Raw genomic sequence first — 24,258 nt, 5'->3', positions numbered from 1 at the left:
TGAAAACCGAAGTGGTTGCCTTAAATTGCAGTGCTAATAGGACTGCACAAACCTTTTGCATTCATTTAGTTTTTCTGAAAGAGTTAATTTCTAATTATTTTATTAGCAATGCAACAAGCTAATGAAAATGGAAGCTTGTACAGCTTCATAGCCAAGGCTTTCCTGACGTGCTCAGAGCCCTTTAGTTCTGCTGTTGTTCCTGTGTAAGAATCAATACCACAGGCAGCAATTATGTGGTGTTGTTTTTTGGCTAAAATTCCCACACATCTGGGATAAACAGATATTCTATTCGAACTTCCTCTGTTAACTCCACCAGTTTCCATGGAATGACTCTCTATATGCTTGTTAAGTAAATGATTGTTATAAGACTATGGAGACATGGTCGATCAAATTAACCCCTTTTGTCCAGCCTCCAAAATGGTTCCCTTCATTTGCCTAAATTCAGCTGCTTTGGGGAATTTTTTCAAGCTTGAAGGACTCTCTGGATTCATCACATTAGCAAACTGTAACCTGAGAAGAGGGTCTTTGGAACAGCAGGACTTCTTTGGCCCCCAATTGTTTTGCTAATCAAGATTATTGCCACTATTGAGATGTGGAAAGATAGCCTAGCTGACAAAATTTGTCAGCTTCCCATGAAATAGTTCTGTCAGTTTAGTCAGGGTGCCGGCTAATATTAACATATAAATGAAGTCTCTCCCCCTCACCCCTTAATAGATGCAGAGAAAATATAAACACACACACAAAAAACCCCTCTGTGCTTAAATCAAACAAGCTTCTTTTCTCAGCTCTAGCCCATGTCCCTGGAAATCCTGTGAGTAGTGGAGCTAAAGGGAGGGGGGAGGGAAGCAGAATTTTCACAAAACTACTTTTAAGCCATAAAGCAGCAAAGCCCCTCTCCCCGCTGATAGCAACAGGAGATTGATTACGCCTGCAAAAGTACAAATGGTTGCCTGAATGCAAGTGGCAGACCTCCAAAGCAGTGCACTCTATGTGCTGGTTTTACATTTTATAGCGGGGGGGCTTGGATACCGAGTGGAAGAGAGGAGCAGGGCTGTGGAAGGATGGTTATCCTGGGACTGGGATTCTGGGTGGAAGAGAGGAGCAGGGCTGTGGAAGGATGGTTATCCTGGGACTGGGATTCTGGGTGGAAGAGAGGAGCAGGGCTGTGGAAGGATGGTTATCCTGGGACTGGGATTCTGGGTGGAAGAGAGGAGCAGGGCTGTGGAAGGATGGTTATCCTGGGACCTGGGACTGGGATTCCGAGAGAGGAGCAGGGCTGTGGAAGGATGGTTATCTCTGCCCGGGGTCAGGGCTGGGACTGGGATACCAAGTGGAAAAGTGGAGCAGAGCTATGGAAGAGAAGAGAAGGGCTGTGCAAGTTTTGGTTATCTCTGCCCGGGGTCAGGGCTGGGACTGGGATACCAAGTGGAAGAGCGGAGCAGGGCTGTGGAAGCTGTGGTTATCTATCTCTGTCCAGGGTCAGGACTGGGGACTAAGATTCTGAGTGGAAGAGCAGAGCAAGGGTGTGGAAGTTTTGTTATCTCTGCCCAGGGTCAGGGCTGGGACTGGGATACTGAGTGGAAGAGCAGAGCAGGGCTGTGGAAGTTTTGTTATCTCTGCCCAGGGTCAGGGCTGGCAGCACAGCCCCGGCTGCCCCAAGCCCAGCCCTCAGCACCTGTTTTCTGCCTTTCACTCTGTTTTCTCATAATCAGAATACATATTGTATTTTCCAGCTGACCTAAGAGGTGGTATAATCTACTCCTCTTTCACCCACTTACACAAATTTTGCCTTACTCTGTTTTCTGCCTTTCACTCTGTTTTCTCATAATCAGAATACATATTGTATTTTCCAGCTGACCTAAGAGGTGGTATAATCTACTCCTCTTTCACCCACTTACACAAATTTTGCCTTACTCTGTCAAAGGCAAATGCCTTGCATCATTCTGGCGGCGACTCTTTCAAAGCCCAGCTGTAGCCAGATTATGGAAAAGTAATTCAAACTTGCGCTCATTTTAATTGTAAATGGATCTACTGAAAGTTCTCTTAATCTTTTGGCCTGATTTAAATATAAATAAATTAATATCTCGTGATATTTGTAATCTGCAAATCAGCAATATTGGCCTTTTGGTACTAAATTAGCCCTTGAATGGCAACTGTGCAGCAGCTTTGTGTAGTTAGTGTAGGCATCGGAGATGACTCTTCTAGCAAGTTCAATAGGCTTTGCAAAGCATAGCTTTAAATAGAAGAAATCCTTCAATCATGGTTTGTTCTTGCTTTATGAGAAACAATCAGATTATTCCTTTGTGCTGGGCTGTGACAATACTCTAAAGCATGAATGAAAACTGGAATATATGTTCCCCCAGTGGATTACACCAGCCTTCTTGATCATTGGGCTAACATGAAAAATAGATTTAATGTGTAAAATATCTGTCAGTGAAGAGAATATTAAGAAAATTGCTTGGAAGCAGTTTGGAGAACTTCAGAAGCAATGAGTTAATGACAAAGCACAGCATTTGTTAAGAAGTTCAAGCCACATAATTCCTAAAGAGTTCCAGGCAAATAGCTAAGGTTCCTGTTTCATTATTTCAGAAGATGTCATGCAGAATTGATTTCAACTTCTCCAAAGTAAAATATTGTGTAAAATATTGCGTCAGTTGCCCAGAATGTGGAGCTAAAGAAGCATAATCCAAAGAGTTCCACTGGTACATTTTGCCTTGAGTTAATGCAGTATTTGTGCTCCTACCTTTGATCTGAACTTTCAGAAAAAAATAACTGGGAGGCACAATATTAAGCATTGTTGGCAATAAGAAAGAGTTCACAATAATAATTTTTAAAAATTATAAATCTTCTGGTCAAAGTCTGTTTAAAATTGTGATTTCAGAATCTTTGTGAATTTTCTGGATTTAATTTCCAACTCAGTAAAGTTTGCCTTCATTGAATCCTGCTCTCCTCTGCTGGAGAGTGTGAGATGGGGGAAGGCTGAGGGATCTCACTGCCCACCATGCTGTGTGTGGATGTTTTTATACACATTAAAGGAGTAGTCTTTCTCCCAGGGAGTTTACAGTCTGGAACAGCTTTTAATTATCTGTTATAGCATCAGTTCATCCAAACTTAGATATTCTGAAGTTTAAGTTCATCCAGCTCTAGAGGCTCTTGCATTCTGGCTTGGGTTATGAGCATCAAGTCTGAAACTTCCTAGGTACCTTTAAATAGTTAAAGGAGTAATACTGGCAGAAAGAAGTCAGTCTTCTGCTGAACAGCTGTCTTTCAGGCCAGTGCTATCCAGAACTCATGCAAAGTTTCCAGGAGTTAGCAAGACACACTTGGCCATATGCATTGAAACCTGAATTTACTGTGTATAACTTTTTCTCATGTTTGTTTCTGATCATGCCCCTTTATTTTGGACCTGCATGCCTTGTCAGGTGTGTAGTTCCTCTAAGAAAAAGAAGTCCTGCCCAAAGGCCAGGGTGCGGAGCTTTCTCCAGTGCAGCAATTGCCCAGCTTGTGAGGAAAGGGAGCGGGTGCTGCTCATAATGGAGCCCTTCATACCTCGAGAGAGCAGCCACAGCTGCCTCACACTCCAGTGCACACAAACAAAACACCTGCTTCAACCAGAAAAACCAGTAAGCACTGGGTCTGGCTATGTGGTGGATGGTGTTCAGACTTTATCTTTTATCTCTTTGGAAATGCTATAACTTATTTTTCAGCATTGTGGTAATTTAAAAAAAATTATGTAGCTTTATTTATGGAATAATTTTTTTCTTCTCTTTTTGAGATATGTTAAAAACTATTGCTAATATTTTGCTTTTTGTCATTAGTAAAGACACACCTCCTGAAGTTTGGTTTGGGTAAGTGTCCTGCAAGCCTGGCTCCCCAGATTTTAGACTGACTTCAAACTACATCCCTTTAACTTGAGTACAGGCAGCCTTTCATTCTTGCCTATCCCTTTTCCAGGTAATGGACAGGTGCTGAATTCTGCTTCATTAGGTATTTTTCTCTTGCATGTTGTTGATCTATGGGTAGATGTAGATATATTTCTTTCATGCAGTAACAGCATTTCATCGGTCCTATTGAAGGGTGTAACATCAAGAATCTTTGTAAGGCAAATGACATTTTGACATTCTAATTTTAGCTATCCCTTTCAACGTATCTGGCTGAGAGACAGAAATGGCTCTTCAGGAATGGCAGAAAGATAAGTAACTCCACTGAAAATAAGTATATAACACTGATTAAAAGATTATCAACTTATGTCTCAAGATTACCAATACGATTCTGTAACTTCTCACTTTGTGTGTTGCTCAGATTCATCCTCATTTCTGACAGATTTCCCTTGGTTTCAGCTGAAATGCCCATCAGTGCAGGGAAGCTCTCCATAATGGCTGTTGTCAAATGGCAGCTGTTATCATTTGCACTTTGTTATACAAATTTATCATCTCCATCAGTTCATAATAAGCCTGACTGATGCCATAAAACCCTATAATGCCAGCAACAATAATTGTCATTCTACTTGGATGTTGTAGAATGGAGATTAAGGATTTAATGTTTACATTTTAAATGAAATAGTCTCTCACCATTATGGGTGGTCTCCTTCAGTTACAGTATAGTAACACTGCCCAACACTACTGCCTGAACTAAACGTGAAAAAAAATATCCTCAGTGCTGTCAGCCTTTAAATGTTCTAAGTTGAATATGCACATAGTACATACATTAATAAAAATAAATTTCAACTTCCCTCTTTTATTTTTGGTTTTGCCCTCAATTTTATTGGACTGGCTAACTCTACGTAATAAGCATAACTATTTTATTTAACCAGGGGAAATGAGTGGGAACAAGTTCCGACTGACAATGGCTCTCTGCTGGAACCCAGAGAAGCAAATGCAAGCAATGCAGTAAGGAAGATCAAACTTGTTACACTGCTGATATTCTAAGAGTTTGAACTCGGACTCCCTGCTGACCTCAATTTTACAATGATAATCATTTCCTAAAATGTCTTCATTTTGTAAATGAAGCTGTACCTCCCTCTGAAGCAGGGGTTTGCAAAGATTAAATCATTTACATTTCAAAGGCTTCATTTTTTTGCCAGTGTGAGAAATACTCAAGCAGGAAAATGAGTGCTCCTTTTAATTTTTGAAAGCTGGGAGAGCATTCATAGTGAAAATAATCACAGCCTATTACAGCAGCCTTGCTTGCCCATTCCCACTTCAAAAGGATGAGCCTATCTTTTCCCCGCCCAGCAGTGAATGACCACTTAAAGGAGTGATGGCTTATTAATACTATGACTCAGCCACTTCTCGATAAGGAGAACAATGAGGGGTCAAAGCTTGAGCATCCCTTACAGGAATTAATGAGAACATGTTGCTGGTAATTTGGTCTTTTGGAGATTACATTTAAATTAAAAGGTTCTTATGTCAGGCTTAATGGTGAGACTGGTGTTGTCACTATTTGAAATCCAGAGACTGCATTTTTGTCCTTTTTACCTGTATAATTCCATTGACTTTATCAAAGTTGCCTTGGGGACTGGATATCATTTAAAGAACAAAATCAGAGAAACTGGCAAAACAAAACCTTAAGGAACTTCTTCAGAAGTAACCGCCCAAAAAAACTGCACAAATTTTCTTGGGCCTAGTGTTGTTTTCAGTGGCAGGATATATAATTACAAAAACAATTAAATGCACATATCTGAGATGTGTTGCATTAACATTTCTGCATAAGACCTGGAACCAATTCATTGCCAAAGAATGTTTATTCTGAAATTGTGTGAAAAACAGTTTACCAGGCAGTGTTTGTGCAAATGTGGGGCCTTTTCTTTGGTTCCTCATCCTTCTTTCCATTAAACACTTAGCACATGGGATGTCTGGTTTTATTCTTAACTTTTGTTTTTATATTTTATAATCAATATTGAAACTGTTGTTAACAAAGGCATGAAGCATAATGGTAGGATCAAAGCTGCTTCAAGAAGTTAAATTGCTTACATTGTTGTGTGTTATTAACTTCAGAAAAAAAAAATCAAACCTACAGCTTTTCTATTATCTGTTACTTGAAGTTATGAAAATACTGCATTTAGCATCATTTCTGACCTGCAACAAATGCAAAGATGGATTCTAGGTGGGATTACAAATATAAACCAGCATTCGTTGTGCTAATTAATACATTGTGTGCTAACTAATGCACATTGCATTTTCAAGGAACTTTGAAAAGGTGGGAATCAACTATTTATAAACATTTCAGATGTAATTCTAAGGGAAACTCACAATTCAGCTGTTTTCTCATTGTGCAATAGTATTTAAAATATAGAAAATTTAACAAATTATTATAAAAATAGGGAAATCATAAACATGAGAATTGTTATGGTCTTGATATGTTTTTTTTCTGATGTATCTAGAAGGCATATAATAATTTTCCTTTTTTAATCTTTTTATCTATACTACAGATGATCTTACTCTATCTGATGGAGAATTACAAATCCTAAAAGATGTAAAACTGATACCATGTTATAAGAAAAGCAAATATGATTGTTCTTAGATTAGTTGAAAAACTTATGAAGTATTAATGGAAAAATATTCACCTGCAATTCCAATCCACAGTTAAGATTATCAGTTCCATGCAAAAAATATTTAGATTTGCACTGGAAAATAAAAGAACAGGTTCTAGTGCAACTATACAAAATGTTGAATAAAGTCACAATCAGTCTTCCTTATCAGGCATTAGTTCAACTTGTGTGTGATTCTTGGGGAAATAAAATGTCATTTTGAGTAGCAGCATCACCAGATTAGGAATGCAGAAGGTGGAGAGAGGCTAAGTCCTTATGGTAGTACCATGAGAACAAATGACACAATGGGAAAGACAAGGGACTCCTTCCCTTGTCTTTAAAGATGCCTCAAAAATATTTTTAAAAATATGTACTGCAAGTGAGCTCTTTTTGTATCTTGTTCCCCTGTTTTTCATTGAAACAGGGTTTCTGGGTGGCTGAGATTGTTTCTGTTTCACCAGGCTGAGAAGATCCCTTGATTTTGTGGTCAGCCTTTGCTGACATCTGTGGGATGTTCAAAATGCGCTTGTTGGGTGCTTACAGGGACTGTGTAACTCACTTTTCAGGGGATCTCTATGCCTTCCAGGCCCTTAAGGTATCAGAAGCCTTCCAGATCCTTTATCATGACCCTTGCTGGGGCCCAGTGGTTGTATTTGTCCTTTATTTGGCCAGTTAACCATTGATTGCTCTGAGCCTGCTCAGATGCAGTAGCCTTGTACATCTTGCTCTTGCCGGAGGCGGTGAAACTCGTCCCATTTGGAAATATAGAATGTGACTACTGCTTAATCAGGAGAATATTTCATGGCTTGCTGTCTGAAACTGCCTCTCTTTGCTATGCAATAACTTTATAAAAGAATGTGATCCAGAGCAATGAGGAAGAGTTGTAAAGAGAGAGAATGAGTGGAGAGCCCAGCTTAGCTGGTGCCAAGGAGAGGGGCTGGCAGCCCCCAGCCCTGGGCACTGGGAAGCTGGAGCTGCCTGGAACTGCTGCCAGCCAGAGCCTCCCTGGGGGTGGCTGGCTTGATGCAGGGGACTCTTGTTTTGTGACTAGTGACTGACTTATTGTTCCTGAGAAGAGTGGCAACAAGCCAAGTAAAAGCCCTTTTTGTCCTTTACTCCCAACAGGGGACTTGGTAATGGTTTGTCATGTGCCTGGGCATAATCCAGGCAAAGTCCCCATATGCAATTAAAATAGATTTTGCTACTGTATGTGTTTCTTAGGAAGTGGCACTCCAAGTTACGGGTACTGCTCATTCTTTTATTTAATGTTTTTTGTCTGATTTCAATGCTTAATTTTCTTGGGAATTGTTTTTTGTCTTTTAATCAATACTCATTTTTCAGTATCAGCACTCCTTTAAATAATTTTGGTAGTTTGTATGTTACATAAAAGAGATATTATTTATAAACAGTAATGTCTATGAGTAGCCATCTCTCCTTAATGTAAATTCCAATATGTGTCACGATCAAAAATCTCCAAAGTATAGGTTTAACATTTAATAAAAGTATTAGCAGCACTTAAATCTCACAAATATGTTATATCCCTTTTGAACTGTACTCATGGTAGTCTGTCATCATTGTTTTTTATGTCCTCATAGCCTTAGGCTTTTATTTGTAATTTTAAAGATTATTATTATTATTCACTTTTAACATATTTGAATGTAATAGACCTAATGGTACTAGAAAATCAATCTTGGTTGTTTCTCGTAGCTGTTGTGCAGTTTTGTGCCATTTTCCACAGTTTGAACATTGTGGGCTATAGCTATCTTAGATGATCATGATAGATACATGGCAGGCAGAGTCTCACAATTACTCACATTGAGTAGTAGTTCTCCAGTAGATTATTTCTATGAAATTCAGTGAACATTACGGGAAACAAGGGGCTGGGCAATGCACTTTAGCTACCTTTTCTCATGACAAATCTATGTTTTGTAAGGCAATACTAAGAATCATTTGAGAAAAAATGTCTTTTGACAGAAAATATAATCTCATTAAGAACAGAAATGTTCATACAACACTCTTAAGTTATAAAAATAGAACTTTTGGAGGAAAAAACAAAGATAATTGCTTCCAGATTATGGTGATTGGTCTAATGGAGCTGCTTCTGCACTAGAATATGAAATGTTGGGATTATGCCCTCCTATGTGAAAGCACATTTTGAATTTCAGCTCCAGTAAATAGTTCTACAGTACTGTAGAGATATTTCTGCAATAATTCTGTGTTATCTCTGCATAACTATAGAAATTCTACATTAAAATCTCAATAGGAGTAGTTGAGAAAATTGATTCAGAAGGTGTCTAGGAGGGGTTAGAATATTTAGTGAGAATCTGCAAGGCAGGAGGATGCTGCCACATCTCTATGACTGATTAGGCCATATTAGATACTTTTTTTTTCGTCAAAACCTTAAACCATTCAATTTTCTCTTGTGCAGGTGTAAGGCAGAACTGATTGCATGTGAGACACAGTGGGTAAGAGGAAAGTGGCACTCAATTCTGTCTTCTAAGAGTATCCCAATTGTAAGTATCCTCACTAGTTATTTATTTCTTGCATTTTTAATGGATCAAGTAGCCTTGCTGTGTAACACCATTGCTATGCACCTGATGCAAGGTAGTGCAGGAGTTATCACTTGTTCTGTGGGGGGAACACTCTGGATCTTATCCAGATTGCATAACAGAACACTTTCATTAATGAAACAGTGCTGGCCATTACAAAGTCAGCTGTATTCATGTGTTAATTATAGTAGCTCTCAAATTCTTCATGTTTATTCAGGACTGGCTCTTTCCTAATGATATTAGAAGTAGCATAGCTCCCAAAAGCATGTCTTAGCATTTCTCTTATGAGTAACTCTGAAACACTCAAATACTTGCAGTTTATTTAGTTTTATATCTTGGAGGTCCTGATTCCCCAGCTGAAATATTTAACAGGGAAACATCTGGGAGTGGTTTATTGATGAAATGTGTATAGCCTAGATGGTAGTGCACTCTTGCCAGATTGTGTGGGAATCCCAGTCTGACCTGGGGCTCTCTACAAGTGCCCCATGAAGTGCTCTGAGAGCAAGGCCCAGCACAAAGTGGAATAATTTAGGCTCACTTGCCTATGTAAAATTCCTGCACAAATGATTATATTTCTCTTGATGCAAAGAGAAATGCAACATACTCTCAGTTGTCATTGATAGTGAACCTTCTTCTGGAACACACACCAGTTTGATTGTGGGACATTTAGTCCAGGTGGAATTTCTCCAACTAGCTGGAGTTAAATTGTTGCCAGGGTTGTGTCCTGTATGTAAATAGAGGTCCTGCTGGAGACTTTATTCAGAAAAATTTATTTTTATTTTTAAACAAATGGCATTTCTGAGAAATTGTGTAAAATGTTTCAAGACAAAAGAATGTTAAATATAGCTAGAAATTAGAGAGCCATATGTTTTGAAACCATGCACTTGACCCTGGAACTCAACAAGATTTCACATTTTAAATATAAAATTTAACTTCCTGGAAAGATAAAGTTCATTCATCTTGAGGGTAGCCTAGAAAAAAAATAGGGAAACATGATCCATAAGAAGCCCTTCACTAAGATGAGTATCTTTGACATTTGGGAAAAAGAAATAATATAATGTGTAAAAATAAGATGGGTCATATACATTCCTAGAAAAACCCCGTTGTTATAGTTGTACATTAAAGTAGGAGTGGGGTTATTTTCTGAGTGGTTTTTTTGGCTAACAAGTACAGTATCTTACAAAACCATTGCCAGAAACATAAAATCTTTGTTCAATGGAAAAGAAATGCACCAATTTAGCACTCCTATTTGAAACATTATGCAGAACACAGGCTGTTCTAAGTTCAATGCAAGTATTACGTAAATATACTATTAAAAGTTTGGTCTACTAGAAGAAATTTATCTGGTTGGTTCTAAATCATATTGATAAATGTCAACATTTGTGTTTAACACAATATACATATTTGTGCAACCATCATCTCTGTTCAATGAAATTGATTTTATTGCTTGCACAAACCAGGATGAGCTTTCATCCTGGAAAATGTTTTCCAGTAACACAAGGGCAGATCAGGAAATGTGTAAAGTGGATCAGTGCCCAAAATAATAAGTTATACATTTATTTTTGGAAAAACATGAGGGCATGTTGTCATAAAAAGAAAGGCATAAATTACAGAACATTAAGTTCATTTGGACCAGCATATTGAGCTACACCATCAATACAAATCCTCAGCGTGTCACACTGCACCATGAAGGGTCTATTTTGAAGGTAGCTACCTGGATACACACACGATGGGAGCAGTGAGTGCCAGTGGAAGAGTTGTCAGCTTCCCCAGGGATTTTGCTGATTTCCACAGGGGGCTCCATGAATAGTGTCTGTGTCAGCACAAGAGGGTGTTTAATGTTCACTGGAGTTTGCATTCTTCTAAGAGGCATTCAAGTTCTTGCTATTTTGCAACTCATTTGAAAATGTTCTCTAGGCTGAAATCTTGCAGGTGTCATTTGCTGTGCCCAAATTTCCCAGCAGGTGCCCCTTGAGGCCCTGGTGAATGGCACCACCACAGCTCTGCCTGCTCAAAGGCCTCTCTCGCCTTCTTTAGGGCCCTCCAGATGTGTGTGCAGCCTGCTCAGACCCTGAGAGATGCATTTGGTGTCCAGCCCTTCAGCTGTGCCCAATAAAACCCGCTGAGCTTGCATTCCTTTTCCAAGGAAGCCCACGGTTGAGCTGCTGACACGCTGACAGTGCCTGCACACAAACTACTCTGAGGTCCTTTTAGAAATCAGGTTTAGCTTTCCCCAATTGTCTTGGCCCTCCATAAACCCCAGTAAAGGGGGAAACAGAGGAGAAACAGCACCTGGTGCCATTGGTGACAGCCTCTGAGGGAAAATTTAGGGAATTTAGGGTACAACAATCTTCAGTGAAACCTGCCCACCTATTTAGTATCATAAATGCCTTTTGGAACGGTGTCATGTTCATTTTTCACCTTAAGAGAATCAAACACACCTTTGCTTTTCTCATTAAGAGAAAAAGTAACATTTTTTAATAATATCCAAGGCATTTGTTTCAAACTGCTGGAGAATCACTGACTAAATAAATGCAATGTATTTATATGATGAATGCTTTCTCTAGATGTTGCCTTACCTTCTGATGATTGAGTCTAAACCTCTTTAACTACTTTGACAAGATTATTGCCTGAAGTAACTTTTTAAATTAGCATTCTTGTTTGTTTATGTCTAGAGATTGAGGGGGAAAATAGCTAAAAGCTTTGGAACAGCTATTGAGTCTGCACTTGCTCTAAGCTGGAAGAAAATAATTTTTAGTATATGTTTAAAATTATATAACACGTTTCAGATGTTGGTTCAAATTACTGTAAAAATGACATTCAAATCTGGGAGTGTTTCTCACTGGCTTTATCCTTTTAAAAATTTCCACTGTGCTTTTTTTATCTTTAATTAAATTTCAATTCATTTTATAATAGTAATTAAAGTATTTACAGCAAGAAATTCTATCCATTTGCAAAATGGCAATAAATTGTAACATTTTCACAAACAAACAAACTTCTTAGAAGGCTTGCAAGTCTTTATCCTGCATTTGTAAGGCATTGAAGGGTAGATTATCAGCTGGTATAAGTCACTGTCATTCACTGGAGTCAGAATAGTAATTTTGATTTACAACAGTTTAGAATTTGGCCAATAATGTAATTAATATAATCAAAACCATGTACAGACACCAGAATAAACAATACCAAACAGTAAGGCAAGTAACCTATCTTACAATGAAAATAAAATAAATGTCCCAGGCTTCTTAAATCGCTGTTTCATTACGTAGCTTTGCTTTCTATCATCTTTGATCTCCTTCATTTCATTAGAGCAAACTTCTTGTTGGAGGCATGACTGTCTTCCTATGAAACTGATCTCACATTCAGCACTGATATCTAATGACTTGTTCCAGTTTCATCTTTAAGTCTTTTTATACAGCACTTAAAAAAAAATAAACACAAATTATTACATCATCAGCAGAGGAACATATGGCCCATCCAAAAGTGAGTATACAATAAATATGTTTCTAATAAATACTTTGGTGCTGAGTAAATTTCAGAAGAGAGCAGACAATAAACCACCATTCTGCTGTTAATGCCTTCTCTTAGCATGTAGCAGTTATTACATTAGTTTAATCATAGCCAAGCAGTTGAGGTGCAGTAGCACTGCTTATTACCCCAGCCATTATCATCTCCCTGTTACCTTGGGCTTTCCTCATCTGTTTTGTGTTCACTGTATCACTCACATGCATGGCTTGCAAGCTCTCTTATGTTGTATAAAAAATGGGTGTATTTACATGTCGCAACAGGGACTTAATATATGATTATGGCCTTCAAGTTTTTTCAAGAATAAATACTGATTACAATAGTTTCAGGGCAATGGGGGGAAAAATCATTTAGCCTCAGGATAGAACATTCTGTGAAAATTCTACCTTGTTTAGCTTGAATTGATTCACAGCTGTGTAGAGAAACACAACAGAGAGAGCTTAGAAGAACATGGCTACTACAAACCAATTTTAGCAATTGTTGTCCCCAAAGTAAATTCTACAATGTTATTTTCATGAAGTGATGCCAGTTTATTTGTGGTGTTTGTGAATTCTGAGTGCTGGGACAAATTAGGACATTTTCAGTGGGTTCCCTTATCAATAACAAAAGTAATGGATAATAAAAGGAATGGCATTTTGACAAACTCTGTATTTAGGGACAGATTCTTATACATGGAGTCTAGACTTCTGCAATGAGGCTTCTGCAAGTACACTGTCCCATTACAGCTTTCTAATTAAAGATCAGCTGCAGGAAACAGTAAATTCAAAGCAGTGATGACAATATTAAAACTTCCCAGGGAAAAAGGAGAGCACTGGAGATAAGGATGCAAATATTCTAATGGAAGAAATAGCACTAAACGCTTATGGTGACTCCAAGGCATTGTGCAACTATTCACAGTGGGCTGTAGATGGGAATATGAAAAAGATGAGTGTTCTAACATCAAGGGGTATGAATGACAAACAGATGCTAAACAGACAAATGAGCTATGGCTGAAGGAGGCCAGTGCTGTTGTATGCTGAGGGAAGAGAGAGGAGAGGAAGAGGTGGATAAAAAAAATATAGCCCCAGAGAAAGCTGAAAACCATGCTGAGAAGTAGTCTGGAGAAGATCACAGGAAACAGCTTATGGAATTAAAAACATTTGGGAAATTACAGCACTTAGGAGGAATTAAACATAAGAAAGTAATGGTCATCTATGGAAATAGAAGCTTCAAAAAGGAAGGACTGCAGCACAGAACCTGTAGGAGAAGAGCTAGAAAATCAGTAGATATGATCTCAGCATGAATAAAGAGGGTCATGCTAAGGACCTCATGCAGCAGATCAGTCTCTGGGAAGACCTTTCATGAACAGTTAACAAGAGACTTTGGCAAGAGAGAGCGAGGAAATGTCTGAGAGACAGGAATATCTGACTGAAGTGATGGTCTTACATCAGTCCCATCATGACTGGGAAGAATGTGTATCAGATATAAATAGCAGCTTAATTTATTTCAAGTGGATGTAACTTGTTTTTCACTGATACATCTTATTCTTAATTTGTTAAAGATGCTGAGATTATATAGATAATTATAAGCATAATTTACAAAGTAATGTAAATTTACAATTACAGTTAAGAGAAGTACTAAAGGAAGAAATGTACTAAAATTGTGCAAATGTATTTTTTATTTTTCTGATGAATTAACCATATTGAAAGTATTATTTTCAAACTCAAACGCCCATGTAAGCCAGTGGAAATATTTGTCCTGTGTTTAGATTTAAGAAATGGACCCAAGCATAGATAAGAAAATTAGTTCATAATGAGAACAGATGCTACAGAGACAAAAGATATCTTTAAAAATCATATATGGCTCAATCCCATAGCCATTTTCTGTGCATTTGGAGTTTAGCTTTTAAAAGTATTTGAGAATTGTTCTGCTCAGCAGTGCAACGTGGCTGATGCAGAGGCTGCAGAACCAATGCTTACCTCCCTGCCTGTGGCAATCAGCTGTCTTTGCCTGGATGTTTGCCACACCATTCCTGTACCAAACCTGACATGAAGTTTCATGGGAAACCAATTTTCATCTCATTTCCCTTGCGCCAAAATTTCCAAGGTGCAGACCATGGGAATTAAGTTCCAGAATCTCATTGAATGGGACCGGGATTAGGAACCCAATTTTAAGGGTTTATTATCTTATTATGAGCAAAACTTCCTTGTTACTTTGTTAAAAGTTTTGTGAGACAATTCCCAAGTTCCTTAGACTAATGTAGAGTAGCCTCAGTAGAAGACAATTTTGCCTTTCAAAACTCCTCAGAAGGTAGCAAAAATACATTAAAATTACTTTAGGAGAGGTTCCAGCTCCCTCATATACTGAGCAAAAGAGGTGAAGTCACTGGAGAAAAGGAGGAGTGACCAGCTGTGCTTGGAAATGCAAGTTCATTCAAACCACGGGGGCACAAGAAAGGAAGCTGAAATTGTGGGTTCTGTGAATGATTGTCCAAGTGCACCCAAGAGCAGAACCTCCAATTCTTAGTGAAAACCTTTTTTTGGGGTATGTGTGTGTTTGAGCTTCTCCATGCCTCTGAGGATGAGTACCAAGAGAGAGCGTCTGACCTTTTGGTTTTGTACATTCTTGTGTGAGCCTTTGAGTTGTCTCACCACAACAGGTTGTTTTAAAGTTACAAAATCACCAAATGCTTCTGTGATCATAGTAATGGATGCATTTTTCAGTTATATTGTAGAATGGCTGTGCAAACTGACCATCGGTGTGATATACGTGAATGAATTCAAGAAATGTAACAAACATCAGAGTAATGAGAAAATTTAGGGGAAAATAGAAAATCTCTTGAGCTGAGTCCTATGAGTCTCCATTTTCAAGAGCAAAGTGTAGCAAGCTTGTCAAGAAGGCTCTTACAGTCATTGATTAGAAGTTGACCTAGATATACTGCTGCAACTGGAAGAACAGTTTGGAAATGTGTATAAATGCAGTTGATAGTGGAAGTAGTAGCTCAGAATAGGAAAGAGAGAAGAAACCAGAGTCAAAGGTTGCTCTAAATTCCATATGGCAACAACAAGTGTGAGCAAGCTAAGATTACCTCACCAACAGAAGTCTCAAGTGTTGAATGCCAAGTTAGAGCCCCAAAGTAAGTTTTTCCTCATTCACTTTTGCAGAAATTTAATAACTGCAACCCCAACTGCAGCTGGAGAGCAAGAGGAAACGAAACATTTTTCAGAGAATTTCAAGGTAAGATACGTGCGTGTTAATCAGGCAGTGTTTATATCCCCCTCCTTTGTTCTTCCCTGTCCACTTTCCCAAATTAGAAGGGTACCCACAGCGTTCTGACAGCAGGAGTATTCAAAAGAGAAGTTTAACTGCTTTTCTTAGAAGTTCAGCCAAGTTGAATGCAGCCAGAGCCCTCAGAAAGCAGCACCTACCTACCCTAAAAAGCTGAAGGTTGTTTTACTCCCAGAAGAGCCCAGTATTCCACCTCATGTTTCTTCAGGATTTTTCGAAAATCATTGCTACTTATAGCTTTGCTTCTGGGTAATAAAATCTCATTACAGTCCTTTGCTTTCACGATTCAGAAATCTGAAATGAAAATAACTTGGGCTCTAGGACTTCTACTGGTTGTGCTGAGCTTGTGGCTCTTTTCTAATCTTAAAGATGTCCTCAAGCCAGCAATACTTAACTAAAATTCTCTACATGTTCCAGTTTTGGGAGCCCTAGAAGTCATCTTGACCTGGAGCTCTAGAACTGTGAACAATCTTATCACTAGTTAACCTGCAAAACGATCAGATATTTCCAAGCAGAGAATACAAGTCTCCATGGGCCAGCAAAGTGGCAAATGGTATAATATCATAATTGCATCAGCATAATACAATCCCATTGTGTTCCTGGGTAAACTTTTTAATTCTGAGTTCCTCAAGGTGCACACTAAATTTTTGTGCAGCTCAATTCCCCATTGATAATATTGAAAGTATAATTTTTACAAGTTTTACAGAAAGGCTCTTATGTTCTATACACTTTAGTAGAAAATAGATAAAGAATGAGGATTTCTAAGCCTTTTGAATGCATCTTATTGTGGTAACTGCATTTAATTATGATATTTATCTGTATGTATTTAATATTATTTAAATACTCTGTGGTGATGGGTTCTGTGCATGTGATACAGGAGTGTTTCTAAAAGTAGCTGTCGTCGTGATCCATTAGAGTCTAGCTAATGCAATATCTATCCCATAAAGTCAGGGATTCATGAGACTACAAAATAATTATTAAGATAATAGTGTAAAAAATGGACAAAACCAAATTATGTATCATTAGCTTTGATAAATTTTTGTTACATAAAATTAGGTTTTGAAGTAGAAATTTACTAGGTTGAGCATATAAGTATCTGTTCTGAGAAAGTATATTTTCTCATATTAAAAATATTTTTCTTACAGCACTGGCTACAAGTGTCTTTTACTATCTCATATGGTTTCTAGTACTATGTAAATTCATAGCTCAGAGAAATGGTGTAATTCCATATAATGAATTACATGATATACTGAGCCAGTTTGAATGTATCTTAGTTTGAGAGAGGATTGTATTACTTTTCCCAAATATTATTTTGTTGTTTCAACATTACCATAAAACCTCATTCAGATAACTCAAAATATCTTCTTTAAAGCTTACACAGGCACCAGAACTGAGGGGGTACAGACACAATGCAATCCTTAACTCACCCCTATTGTGCAGGAACAGAACAGGAGCCTCAAAGCTGCTGGGGGTCTTACATATCTCATATGTGCTGGAACAATGAAACAAATTATGAACAGGGCTTAAGGCTCAACTCTGAATTCTTGCCTTTGTGAGTTTGTGTCTCATGCATGGAGAGCAGTGATTTTGCAAGGTACTCTGAGATGTGGCCTGTCTGTCTGTGAATAGAACCAGATGGATTATTTTCTGAAGTTTGACATTCAGACAGGGATCTCTCCTTCTTTGGTCTGGCCCTTTTATTAAGTCTGCACATGGAGGTTTTATATATTAATTCATTCATTTCAATAATAATGTATTTATACTGATAAAAGCATAATTGCTAGTCTCACACACTGCAATGCTGTTCTGCCCTGCTTTAAAATGTGCTAGGGTAAAAAATGCAATTTCTCTAATGCACAGAATCTAAACCCACCCAATTTTAGGCTGTGCTGAAGAAATGATTATAAGGTCAAAGATGCACATTCAGAATTATTTCACAGATAACATCTGAAGTGGTAGCTAGCTTTACAGAATGTTTCAAATGTGTTGAATTGGCCAGCCAAAGAACTCCTTGGCTGATATCATGACAAAAGATGTGTGAGTGCTCAGGACCCCAGAGCCCAGCAGTGAGGCAGAGCCAGGTTACACAGATGCCATTCAGCTGAACCTCCTTTTGGATAACCTCCATGCGTTTCCTCCAAAAGGAAAATACGATTCAGTGTCACAAGCAAAGATTTTTGCTGTTCAGAAAATAAATGCTGTATTAAGTTTAATTACTTCAGCCACCTACTGATGATCTGAAAAATCTTTTAACAAACCAAGAGTTCTCAGCTTGGCTGTTGTCTTGGCCACAGGACCTTTAACTGTACAGCTGTGGGGAAGTGCAGCAATCACAGTTTAGATTATTCTTTTGGCAGGTCATGAAACAGAAGTAGTTTCTCTTTGCCCTCCTATCTTAAATTTTGATTTGGTGTCATTATGAGATTTATCAAGATGAATCTGCATCTGCCAATACAGACAAGTAAACAGAGGGGGAAGATGTCATGACAAAAAGAAAATAAATAATTATGGGCCAAATCCTGCTTTGACTGAAGTGACAGAAATGGCATGACTTTCAACAGAATTAATACTTGCAAATCACTGACAGTAAAACCTTATAAAATTTTATTTCTATTCATAAGATTGTTCACAGTTCATATATGTATCATGCAAAACAAACTTGGAAAATCCTTTCCATATTTTATAGGAATGGCACTTTTTCAGACTACTGTGAGGAAAACATGGTATATGTAAAAGATCAGCTGCTGGCATTCAGTTAGGGGTATAGGTAATACAAGAATGCCCCATCTTGGCATAAGCATCAGCTACTGGATGCTGTTCTTCCAAAACTCAGTGCTATGTCTTCTCTTCACAGTCCTGTGACTCTGAAATGCAAGTTTCTCAGAAGGTAAAAAATCAGAGTGGGTAACTTGACCCCTCCTCTTTCTGAAGTACAAAGATTGAACATAAAGTGGTTTTTTGATCCTTGAAATTTACTGAGTGTGAATCTTAAAGGCACTGCAGCAGCTTTCCTGAGAAGTAGGTGCAGGACGCCTGTGTATGGCTTAGGGAGCTCTCCTTGTCTGTCTTCTTTCAATGTGCTTTATTCACAGGGGTGGAACTCACTCAGCAACTTTCACACAGCAAGGTTTGTACAGTGGGATGCTGTTAACTGGACAATTGGATTATTTTCCATTTTTAGAGTAGCTACTGCATTTCGGAAAAGTAGAGGGAAGCTCTTGTAGTTTTGTTTTGGTTACAGCTACATGACAACATTTTCTCAGCTCCTCAATAGAGCTTGGTTTTTACAAGAGGAAAAATCACTGGCCTGTTCACAAAAAAAAATGTCTTTGGTCTCAAGGCTTATGTATTCACTGGGGAGGTTGGACTGTGCTCCAGCAAACAGAATTAATCAGCAAGTCATTGCCTTCCAGAAGTAATGTGTAACACCTTGTTTTGTTCCTTGGTTCAAAAGGCACTGTCACTGTTGTACACCAGTGTGGTTTTTTTAAAGGCTATAATTCATATGCAAACTAAGCAGGGATTCATGATTTCATAATAAAATGTTGAAACGCTTTGATCATGAGCTGGAAGGAGGTGTGAAACAGTGCTTCAGAAACAGACAGATATTTGTGTAATCAGCCTTTATGTATTGCCAGTTCAGAATAATAACATATAAAAAGCCCCAACTTACCTCATCTGCCTGGTACAGCCAAGGCATAAATAAAAGAGAACAATGGAATTACTATTACTCACTCACTGAGCCCAGCTACATCACTGTATTCTTTATAATTGCTGGCAAGAAGATTAATGTTTTGTTAAATATCAGAGTAAGGTCACAAGGGGGCTTGCAGGACTGTCTAAACATCTAGGTTTTAAACTCCTTCCTTCTTTCCTTCCTTTTTTCTTTTTTCTATTTTTTTTTAACTTCAATTTAACAGAGATGAACTTTCACCATTTCCTTTAATTATTGTGACTTTTACGTTTTTGTATTTGAAAACTTTTGACAACACAAAAATAAACAAGGACAACAATTGCTGTATGGCTGATAAAGCTTAATCACCATATTGATGGTAAGGGGTTTAGTGTGTTAGAAATAGTCCTATTTCATTTTGCCTCTCATGTCTCTGTTTTTTCGTGTCTGTTAGTTCTGTATCTAAATTGGGATTTTTTTTCCCTCATTTTATTAATGCTAGTTATCCTAAATTGCAATTTATTTTCTCTTTCTAATTGTCTGTTAACTAATAGCTTGTGAATACAATGACAACACAGTTGAAGTGAAGAGCTCATAGCTTTGCAGATTGAGGAGATTTACACCTTCTGCACCTTCAGGTATGTATACCTGAAGTTACTAGCTCCAATTTCAGATCTTTTGCAGCAAACAAGTGTTGACATTTTCTCCTTGTACAGATAAAACCTTATGGTTACCAGTTTCCCCTGTCATTCTATAGAAATAGTCATAAAAATATTGCATCATAAATTAACTGATTTTTTTTTTTTGAGAAAGAAAAATATCTGATCCATATGGTGAAACAGCTTTAGTTAGAAATAAATGTTCACATAAGAGATTTCTGGTAAATATAAACACAGTTGTTTCTGGTGAAGGAGCAAAGAAATTATATACTCATCTTAATCTCTTGTTTAGACTACTGCCAGTCATTTGCAAAATGCAATAATCTTCCTCATTTGGCTCAGATTATCCTCCAAATTACACAGGAGCAGTCTGGGCAGCAGCAGCCAGTCTCATACCAGAATGGTGAATGTGTTTTTCAGGCCAGCCCCAGCCATGGCAGAAAGTCTCTCTAAAGATAAAGACCTGGAGGTGCTCCTGGGGCCAGCTCAAGGACCTGGGTGCCACAGGACCACGATGTGCCCCTCTCCTTCCCACCTCTGTCACTCCTGAGAACACAGGGGGCCATTAATGGCACCAGTAAAGCAGAGAAAGGTTTGTATTAAAGAATTCTAATTCCTTGGTGTCGTTTGCACACTAACGCTGAGAGGGCTCCTTAAAGAAATTATGTCATTAGAGTCCATTTGTGTTTTTTAGTGGAGCAGGTCTTGTCCTCAAAAAGAGGTAATTTTATGTGGTATTACTGATTTTATGAATGATATCTTCAGTTATCTAATATTAAATGAAAGGAAGGACTTCAAATATGGGCAGCAGTGGTGAAAGTCATATATTTAAATCCTACCACTTTGCACAGAATTAGCAGTGCTGCCAAAAAGCAGAATAAGCAGTCTGCAATACCTCAACAGCTCTGACTGGCTTCAGAAAAAAAGGTTTAGAAATATGAGCTAAAGGAAATAACAGGTCCAAGAACTCCTGCTCTTGGTCCAGTTTAATCTATGACTCTTGGAAAAGTATTTTATTCTGTCTTACTCAGTTTGCCTGTTAGAAATGAGAAATAATGAAAAATCTGTTCTTGTTTTCCTAGAGGTCAGTCATGAAAACACTGTGTGATTAATTATATACCAATAGGTGTTCAAGTGGTGTTATAAGAATCCTATTCACTACATTCTTCAATGTGGAACTGTGAAAATTAGCTGTAGAAAAATAAAATTTGAGTCCTAGGTTGACTAATACTGAAAATACCCTTCAGTTTCATCATTTCTTGTTATCACAATTAGATATACCAAGCTTTATTACCACATCATTGAAAAATTACTGCAGTTTTTCCTTTTTTACAATCCACTGAAATTTTAAGGACAAGGAAAGGAGCATGGGAGTCTTGGGGAATGGAATTTGTTGAAATTATTTTTAAAATTAAAATAAGTAGTAAAACAACTTGTGATTCATTTAATTTGTAAGAATTCTTTAGGAGCCATCACAATATTGTGAATTAATTACTGCATAATTTCAATTTGTAGCTCTGCCCTGGAGACATGAAGCTATTCCCTTTTGTATCAGCCAAAGATCTGGTGCAGTTTTCTTTTCTTAACAATAAGTGTAAGGAAAAGTATGGCCTGGAGGACTTGGCAGTCTAATTTTGGTAAAGAAAAATTACTAAATACCAATAAATAATTGTTAAATCTTTCCCCTCTTACACTGCAGCCTCAGAAGGGCTTGCAAAAAGCCAGAGTGTCCAATGAGATGTCCAAGCTTTAGCACCGAGTGTGGCTGATACCAGGTTCTCTGCAGAGAACAGCTGCAGGTTTGCACTCTGCTATTGCAATAGCATGTTCGCCCACCTGGTTTTGATATGGTTTATCTAAAGAGGGGAGCTGCAGCCCAAGCCTTTGGAAGGAAAATAAATGAAGTAGGAAAACAGTTAGAGGGAGCAGGTCCAGTTCTTCAGTTTTTCTTAGTGCCAGAAACTGAGAGTTTGACAAGTTTTTTAGTCTACTTTCAAAATGTTCAGCTCAGTACCACAAATCTCAAATAAGGGGTTTCTTACAGCTTCCTCTGTCAGAGATACCAGTGAGATTTACTCACCAACTCTTGTCAGACCAGGTCACATAAGTCTTAAACTACCCTTTATTACTTGCATACACTTGATCAAGAAGCTCATCTGTCCAAAGTCCTTTATCTTTCCTCACATCACATTTCCTTCCTTGTGCATGCTGCTTTGGTGATGTTTCTGTAACAGCCAGGTCACTGAAATTGTTAATGAGGTTTGAAGAGGCAGAACCTAGGTTTTGCCAAAATTCAGGGTGGTTTTGAATTAAGCCAAAAACTGTGGACAATCAGCTGAGACCTACAACCCTGAGTTATTGCAGCTCTTTTAGTCCTGGCTCTTATCCAGCTAACTCCTTAACCCCAACACTAGGAAATATGCTTCTTAACTATCCTCAGTGGCTCTTTAACACAGCGTGGATAAATTTCTTCTCCAGTTCCTCTGGAGAGGCAGGAGGCAAAGCACTCTGCCATTGTCACATCCCTGAGCTAAGGGTCCCTGAAGGGCAGCTTCAGTCCCTCACACAGCAGATTGGAATCAAATAATGAGGAACCCTGAGCAAAACCAAATTTTAGCTTTTTTGTCTTTTATACAGTCAAGGTCAAAAAGAGAAGTTGGTAACCAAGTCAGGGATGGAATTTATTTTTCCAGACTCAGTTTCTCATTATGCGTATTAACAAAATGTTTTCATTGCACATGTAAAAACTGAAATTATTGTTGTTCAGTTGTGAGATTATTTCCATTGGTTGCATTTAAAGTATTTGCATGATCAGAGAATAAAAGTATTAATCAGTGAAATTAAATAAAACAGAGCAGAACATCTTTAATATAGACAATCCTTTATAATTTATAGAGAGAGAAGATGCAGCATTTGTATATGCAGCAGGATGTATGGTGTGCAGAGGAGAAAGATAAGGTGGAAGAAACAACACCAGAAGTTATTTATTAAAGATATAACACATTAAAACTTAAAAAGCTAAATGACTGTTCAGGTTAAGGACTTATAAAAGGTATTAATATGTACAAAAACAAGAATGTGAAATTAATTAGTCTTGCTTTGAAGGAGAATTTACCAAAGACTGGAGTTCTTGTGACTTATGTTGGGAAGCAATGGGAAAGAGTAGTTCTGCTCATTTGTTGATCCATTCAGCTGAACTTGCTGTAGTTGTTTGTAACCTTGTTAATTCAGGCAGATGTGATGTCATCTCTCACTGCTCCCATCCAGCCTCTCTCTGCTGCAGTTAAGTTAAATCACAGGAAAAGAGCAGCACAGAAGAGTTCCATAATTGAAAATAGGTGCATTTTTCAGTTGAACATTCCTGCAATTTGGGACTGAAACCAAAAGTGAATATGCAGCTTTGCTCCTGGGAGAACAAGAATGGGAATTTTTCTCTAACTGCCTTTTCTATGCAGTTCAAGTCAGTGATCATATTTTAATAGAGACCATCTCTCCATTATTTCTTCTAAGTACAATAATGTCACTATGTCAACTTCTTTCCTCAGGTGACATGTGAGTAAATAAGCTATTATATGTCTAGAAGAGGGGAAGACATTATAAATATCAAAGGTAAGAATGAGAAAACTCAGAAATACCATGTGCCACTGATAGATTTCAGGATAGAATCTACCAGCAGAAAACATCTTTTTAATCAGAAGACAACACTGGTTTCTGGGATTCTGTTTTGCCAATAATTTTGGGTAGCTGTTAAAGTGTATTAGTAAATAGCAAAGGAAACAAGGAGGACACTGAAAACCTGGAGGGGGCTCAGCAAAGGGCCACCATGAGTGGTTCAGGTGTTGGATCTTGTCCAGCTTGGAAAGGACAAGGCTTTGGTGGCAACCTCTCAGCAGCCCCCAGTGCCTGCCAGGGGGGTTGTGAACAGGGGCCAGGTTGCAATTCTAGAATTAAAAGTAAATTGAGTTTTCCTTTTGAAAATATGTTAAAATATGAACATTCCCTTTTCATTATATTCTAAACTAGTCAGGGAATCAAAGTCCCTCTTTCAAAATGTCCTGT

At 38.0% G+C, this 24,258-nt stretch overlaps 1 long non-coding RNA gene across 1 annotated transcript; it reads left to right on the top strand.

Moving 5' to 3' along the window:
- Positions 1-8,955: 8,955 nt before the first annotated feature.
- LOC132079279 (uncharacterized) lies at positions 8,956-23,793 on the top strand. Its single transcript, XR_009419378.1, has 5 exons — positions 8,956-9,042; positions 15,744-15,816; positions 20,095-20,178; positions 20,620-20,791; positions 23,745-23,793. It is a non-coding gene; the product is annotated as an uncharacterized LOC132079279 (long non-coding RNA).
- Positions 23,794-24,258: the final 465 nt, after the last annotated feature.

The sequence above is a fragment of the Ammospiza nelsoni genome, chromosome 13 (genome assembly GCF_027579445.1).
Source record: "Ammospiza nelsoni isolate bAmmNel1 chromosome 13, bAmmNel1.pri, whole genome shotgun sequence".
NCBI classification, from domain to species: Eukaryota; Metazoa; Chordata; class Aves; order Passeriformes; family Passerellidae; genus Ammospiza; species Ammospiza nelsoni.
The sequence above is the reverse complement of the archived record's forward strand: the minus strand, read 5'-3'. Positions and strand labels throughout refer to the sequence as shown.